This window comes from Megalobrama amblycephala, unplaced genomic scaffold (genome assembly GCF_018812025.1).
Source record: "Megalobrama amblycephala isolate DHTTF-2021 unplaced genomic scaffold, ASM1881202v1 scaffold407, whole genome shotgun sequence".
NCBI classification, from domain to species: Eukaryota; Metazoa; Chordata; class Actinopteri; order Cypriniformes; family Xenocyprididae; genus Megalobrama; species Megalobrama amblycephala.
In genome coordinates this window covers 228,952-235,658 of record NW_025953361.1, presented here as the reverse complement: position 1 = coordinate 235,658, position 6,707 = coordinate 228,952, and the positions used below count along the sequence as shown (strand labels likewise).

Sequence of the window (6,707 nt, the reverse complement as noted above, 5' to 3'; positions counted from 1 at the left end):
AAAAAATTTAGTCTCCTCTCCTTGATTATAGTTGAAGAATAAGTAGGCTATCTTTGGTCGTATCTGTCACTGGTGATTCATTGTGTCACTGTTGTTACTGTTTTTTGTCTGTCTCATTAAATAAAATGTGTCATATGTGACATGATAATACTTTTACATTCATTGAATTCTGCTAAACTCAAGAATTAAGATGTAAAGGATTGCATTACTTGTTTATAACTGTTTTTCAAATATTTCCATTGTTATAGCAAATACATGCATAATTAAATTAGCATAATTCAATCACTTTTAACTAACCTGATTGAAAAAAAAAACACATAATCTCCTTATTTTTTCATTATCTTTTTTTCTGTAACTCTGACTGCATGTGCTGAAAAAAAATTGAGAAATATCATTTCATAAAAATGTTTAAAATGCCAGAGAAGTATGGTAACACCAGTGACAAAAAAAATGGTACATGCTGTCTTTAAATGCACAAAATGATAATAATAATAATAATAATAAATCATAAAGCTGTCATTTGTATTCATAAAGTCAATGTGTAATATAATAATGTGGTCTAAGTTTAAACGTTAGAAAAAGAAATACATTTTAAGACATTTTGTCATACCAAAAGTGGACTTTTCTGTAGAATGACCAGAATTCAACTACTATTTTTACTAAAACCATAATATCAACCTGCACAACAAAACAATCATGGTTTCTGTAAATCCATTATCATGTTTAAAGGGATTTTTAAGGAACACAACCTCCTTTAAATCCAGTAGGTTTAGTTTCATTTGCCCTTTGTCTGAGTTTCAAGGTGTAAGGTCTGTTGATAAAAGGCAACGCTGTTTTTTTTTTTTTACAAGTGTTGTTATGGAAATACCAGATGAGGGACGTCAGTAGGACTTTCGCAAACTGGCAAGGACTTGAATGTCCTCCGAACGTCCGTCAGCGAACGTTACAAAGCGGACCAAACGCGGACGTCCCCCGAACGTCCGGCGAACGTCCGCCAGCGAACGTTAAAAAGCGGACCAAACGCGGACGTCCCCCGAACGTCCGCCAGCGGACGTTAAAAAGCGGACCAAACGCGGACGTCCTCCGAACGTCCGCCAGCGAACGTTACAAAGCGGACCAAACGCGGACCTTAACGGACGTTCACAACGTCCGGGGGACGTCCCTTGTTTGCTGGGCCGGAGCTGTACGATCTTTGTACTTTTACAGAAACGGGAATAAAAAGGATCTTGCTTGGAAGAAAGTGAGTGAGGAGGTCAGACAATCTGGTAAGTTGTAAAAAACGCTCTTTACTCAGTTTGAGCTTTATATTATATAGGCTAGCTAAAGCCGGTAAATTGAGCTTATTCGTCGTATTTTACAACTACTTTCCCGCTGACGAGTTGATGTGTTTATTCAGAGGAAGTGTGAATTAGTGGAAGAGTCTGAGGGACACATACATTCCCGTGACGTGAATTCGAGTCTGTTGTTAAGTAAATTTCATGCGTGAATTAAGTGAGTAAACTCAATGTTCAAGCGTCCAACTATGCACGAATAGCGCGATTTATTCACGCAAGTCGCGTCTGATGTGAACGCCCCATTTACATCGTGTCTACACCAGAAACAGCACCGAACATGACAAACCAACCATTGCAAAGCACTTGGACTATGTCAGAAACAGAATAGGGAGTTTACTATCAGGAATTTGTTGTCACATCGCGCCGCATGACACAGTTTACACACTACATCCTACGCCGTCCGTATTCAATTATAAAACAAACGTAAAGCTGGATTTATACTTTCGCCTGGCTCCGCTGACTGCGCGCGCATCTCCACAAACGGACGAGACTTTTATACTTGACACGCTCACCGTTGTTCTATTCTTTGAAAGGACAGCGCGACTCGGAGAAACAGGAAGCAGCGGTGAGAAGAAGAAAGGTAGGCTACACTTGACATATGTTTATTCTAGTAACCTTAAACTTCACCAAAAAAAAAAAAAAAGAATCGTGTAAAACCCAGTAAACCGTGAGATTATTACTTTCGACATTAGAACAAAATATATGGATATGAAAGCATTCTCTTAAATATATTCTTATTCTTCTAAACATTTTCATTTAGTTTAGAAAAAAAAATCATTAAACATGGACCTTTATTTTCATTAAAAGGGATTATTTCTGGTATTGTAGGTACATTTTGTAAATATAAGCAACTTTGCACGAGTGCCAGTGTGGTGAGACGACATACTCGGCCAGATTCGCCTCGCATATTCGTGCATCTTCGGATGCGGAGCCGCGTGGAAAGTTACAAAATTTGCCGTGCACACCGCCACGCGAAATGGGTTCGTGCACCCAAACTTACGGTCGCGTGGAGTATAGCACTCAAACCCCTTTATCTTAACCGTTCTGCTTATTCTGCACATATCTGTCATGTTTGTAGTTTTTTAACACTTTTTACTCGTGTTTGTAGTTCTAATCGAATCCTCGTCCACAGCGCAACAGGTTGAGAGCAATATTAGCTGTTGATTTGGGACATACTAATTCTATTTTCGAATACTAGAGAGTATGCCGTCACTTTCCCGCCAGAACGCGCTCCCTCAAATGGACTGAGTGGAAAAAGAACCTGACAAGACAGAGCAGGTTACAACAAAGTCTCAAATTTCAAATCTTATCATTTTTAAAGAAATGCAAACAATAAAAGCCGTTTTGTTTCAGGGTTTTATTTTAGCGCTCCTCCTCTCCTTCTCTCGCTCATAGCAGACTAACGGTTGGAGGGGCGTGGTTTAAGCGTTACAACCAAAGCCGTCACACTGACGTCATCAGAGAAGCAACGCCATTCCAGACCGGAAGTAACTTTTCAGATTTTGATTAAAGATTACCAAACAGTTTTTTTTTCTGTGTATTAACTTGCACAGATTAATTGTTCACCACAAGACTAGTAATATGTGCTAATAAAGAAAATAGGGTCAATATTGATTTCATGCCGACTTTAAGCGCGTGTGGCAGTTTTAATTCTTGGTGAAATACCCATTTAAATAATTGTTGTCCATGATGTGATGGAAAAATTACTAATAAAAGAGCATGAGACTACATCTTGGGTGCAGAAAGCATTTATATCCCAATATAAAATGCAAAAATAGTGTTGTAACAACCACCCGAATAAGAGGACATTAAAAGTATTGAAGTATAGTGTAGGAGTTCATAAAGAATGTTTTATACATAATAAAAAGTAAAAGTAAGTTAAGTATTTGGGGTCTGTTGGACCCGCATTTGAACTTTCCTTCATTAAAAACATGGTTCCTCTCATGATATTTTGTCACACTTTAGAAATCTGAAAATCAGGAAATTTCCACACAGAAACTAAGGCCTGGTACTAGAGCACAAATGACATTAGGAACAAACATGCACACAAATAACTGCAACAGAGAGCATTTCTATAGAATCTGGAATTATTATTGAAATAAACGTGTGACTACAATTGTTACAGAGACTCTGACAGGAGGATGTTAGTGAACCAAAACACAAGACGCAAGTGAATGTAGTGATCATGAAATGATATCAGAGTTATGGCAAGAATAAAGTCTGAACTTAATCTCACTGATTCTTGAGAGAAGAGACAAAACATGTTTGAGATGTTAGTTTTTATTATTTCATAACACATTATTATAAACTGATATATTTGTAGACAAAGGTCTCAGCTAATGAACAGGTTTTTCTGAAAATGTTTTCTTCTAAAAATGTACTTCAGAACTTAATTTGTGTCAACTCCGTCAGACACATTAAAAAGATGCTATTTTAATTTGATCATCAACAACAGTGTAAAATACACATGACAAATATACAGCAGTAGTAGTAAAGTGAGATCTGTGTGTCTCTGAGAGAAATATAAACAATAAAGCCTTACAAATAAGAGTTTTACAAATCTGACACTGAAAGAGAAGCTCAAATAATCATCAGTATTTATTATGACAAAAACACTCTTGAAGAACCTTTAAAGTTCAGCGTTCTGCTTCAGATTTAAGCACTTCCTGAAAGAAGATGAACATGTAAAGCCATAAATGAATCAATCTCACCAATATTAATATATGCTGAATCAGTCATCATCAATCATGTACCTGATGTGTGAATATGTGCTTGATCTCCTTCAGCTCTTCTGGATCTGATGTGATAAAGCACAAGAATGACAGTAGCCACGCCCACCAGAGCAGAGAGGACCAATCGGATCACAGCTTCAGTAGGACCACAACAGTGGACTGAGGAATAAAAACATCAAAGTGAGATCAGCTCAGTCAATAAACGCTAATATCATCAGCGCTGCCGTACCTGAACATGTGTGACAGAGTTGAGTGATGTTCCAGATGTTGAGTCTGGTGGCTGATGGGATTGTTCAGCACACAGCTGTAGGTGTTTTTATCCTGATATTCCACCTCCAGAGGTAGAGAGAGACTGATGCTGAGATCAGACACACTGATGCTGGACAATGAACTGCTTCCTTTGTACCAGGAGAGAGTCACATGACTCACATTCACCACTGAACACACCAATGAACATGATGATGATGATGAAGAACATTGTGAAGAGTTACTGCTGATGACAGGAACAGGCAGACGACGAGCTGAAAACATGAGAGAATAAAGAGAAATGAGGATGAATGAAGAGATTCAAGAAACATCCAGAGGAACCAAGATGATCAAAAGTAGAGCATTTAAAACTATTGAATAGAAAGTTAAATATAAACCTGCTGTTCATGTGAAAGTAAGAGAATTAGTCATTTGAACTCATTAGTCATGATAAGATACTTCTTTAGATCTAGCTGTAATAAATAAAACACATGAAACTGATATTTAACTCACCGTAGACAATGAGACGAATAGAAGAAAAATGACCTTCTGAATATGGGAAAAAAGAAAACGGCTGTGACTCTTAATACAATCATAACCTCCAGTGTGTTTCATTGTGGTGCTTGTGATGGTCAGAGATCCAGTTTGATTGTTCCAGCTTCAGTCTGTCTCTGAATCTCCCATCCAAGATCATCATCATATTACAGTGAATCTGTCGTCCCAGTTTATTGATTTCAGCTATTACAGTGTTTCTAAACCTCCACCGAATCACATTATCATCCTTCATTTCCAGTAAGAACAGAGGTTTAGAGTGACTGAATCTCCCTCCTTCACTGACACTGAATCAGGGTTTGTCACAGATAAACAAATTATAATGGTTTATTAAATTAAATAGTTTAACATTTAAATTTGAAATAAACAATATCATAAAACAGCAAAAAGAAATAAAATGATGTATGAAATTCATTTTAACTTTTGTCATTAAAAAAAAATTTAAACTCACCAATTAACAACAAGGTAGAAACTACAACCACTTAGAGTTGATCTGTAGTCTTATAACCTCCAGCGTGTTTCATTGTGATGTTTGTGATGGTCAGAGATCCAGTTTGATTGTCCAGCTTCAGTCTGTCTCTGAATCTCCCATCCAAGATCATCATCATTTACAGTGAATCTGTCGGCCGTTACATTGATTTCAGCTATTACAGTGTTTTCAAACCACCAACGAATCACATCATCATCATCATCCTTCATTTCAGTAAGATCAGGGTTTATAGTGACTGAATCTCCCTCCATCACTCTCTTCACTTCACCAAACACTCCTGAAGAACAGAGTTTTCACAGATTAAAGCTTTAAAATCACTTGATGTTGGTTTGATGAAGCTTCACTGAAATACGTTTAATCATGTAAATGTGACGTGAATAATATTCTGCAGCACAAAGACAAAAGATGATGAATGAAAAGAGAAATAGATTTATATATGGATCAATAACTAAAAAAGACACTTTAATGTTTAATGTCACACTAAAACTAATGCTGTTGAGTATCTGAGCTTCATATTTATAATATTTTATTTAATCAATCCATAATAACTGAGTTTAGAGCTGAATTCAAACTTGATCTGACAGTAAAATAGGCTAATAGGCATATTATCAAAATAAACGAAGATTATCATAGAATGGTCAGCTGAAGTAAGCACCTTATGAACTGGGAATAAATACAAACTGCACAAAACTACACATGTACATATTTATTTGTATTATGATTTTTTTGCGGGTGGGACGTCCCCACCACTTTCTGCTTAACGCTGCTGCGGCCGGAGACTCTATTCGTTCCGGTGAAATCACAAAAGCGCAGACAATAATAAAGCCACCTTTTAAATACAAGAGCCAAAACAAGCTCTTTTTCTCAGTTTATTAATGGTCAAATACACTCAATGTCACAATGCCCATCTTGGTGAGTATTAAAGTGAACACAGTTCAGGAAGAATGTGTCCGTGCGTTCGTCATGTCTTAAAGGGACAGTAGCCGAATAAACGTGCCGCTCTCTCTGTTGTTAATGTTAATCAAACAACAAAAGACAAAGAAAACAGCACTTACTGCTCTTGACTGATTAACTTCTGTAACTTTAATTGATTAATCTGTATTTACTTTTTTCAGTGAAGATTATCCAATGTTATTTTACATTTTGATATTTTGAAAAAATAAAAAAACAAAAGCACTACAGTATATGCGTTCCTCCATCATTTTGACTTTGCATTGCGGCTCTATTTCAAAAATGTCAAAAAACGGATTTTCAACTCTTTTGAATTCGACTGATTCGACTCTGGCTCTGTAATTTCAGAATGAGCATAGCCTCGTTTCAGATGTGATGAGTCCGAAGATTATTCCAGTTTTG

At 36.8% G+C, this 6,707-nt stretch overlaps 1 long non-coding RNA gene across 1 annotated transcript; it reads right to left on the bottom strand.

The window, feature by feature from the left end:
- Positions 1-3,598: 3,598 nt before the first annotated feature.
- Positions 3,599-4,319, bottom strand: LOC125261385. The gene is made up of 2 exons (XR_007183278.1): positions 4,088-4,319; positions 3,599-4,000 (listed from the first exon to the last, which is right to left on the bottom strand). It is a non-coding gene; the product is annotated as an uncharacterized LOC125261385 (long non-coding RNA).
- Between the last annotated feature and the right edge of the window lie 2,388 nt (positions 4,320-6,707).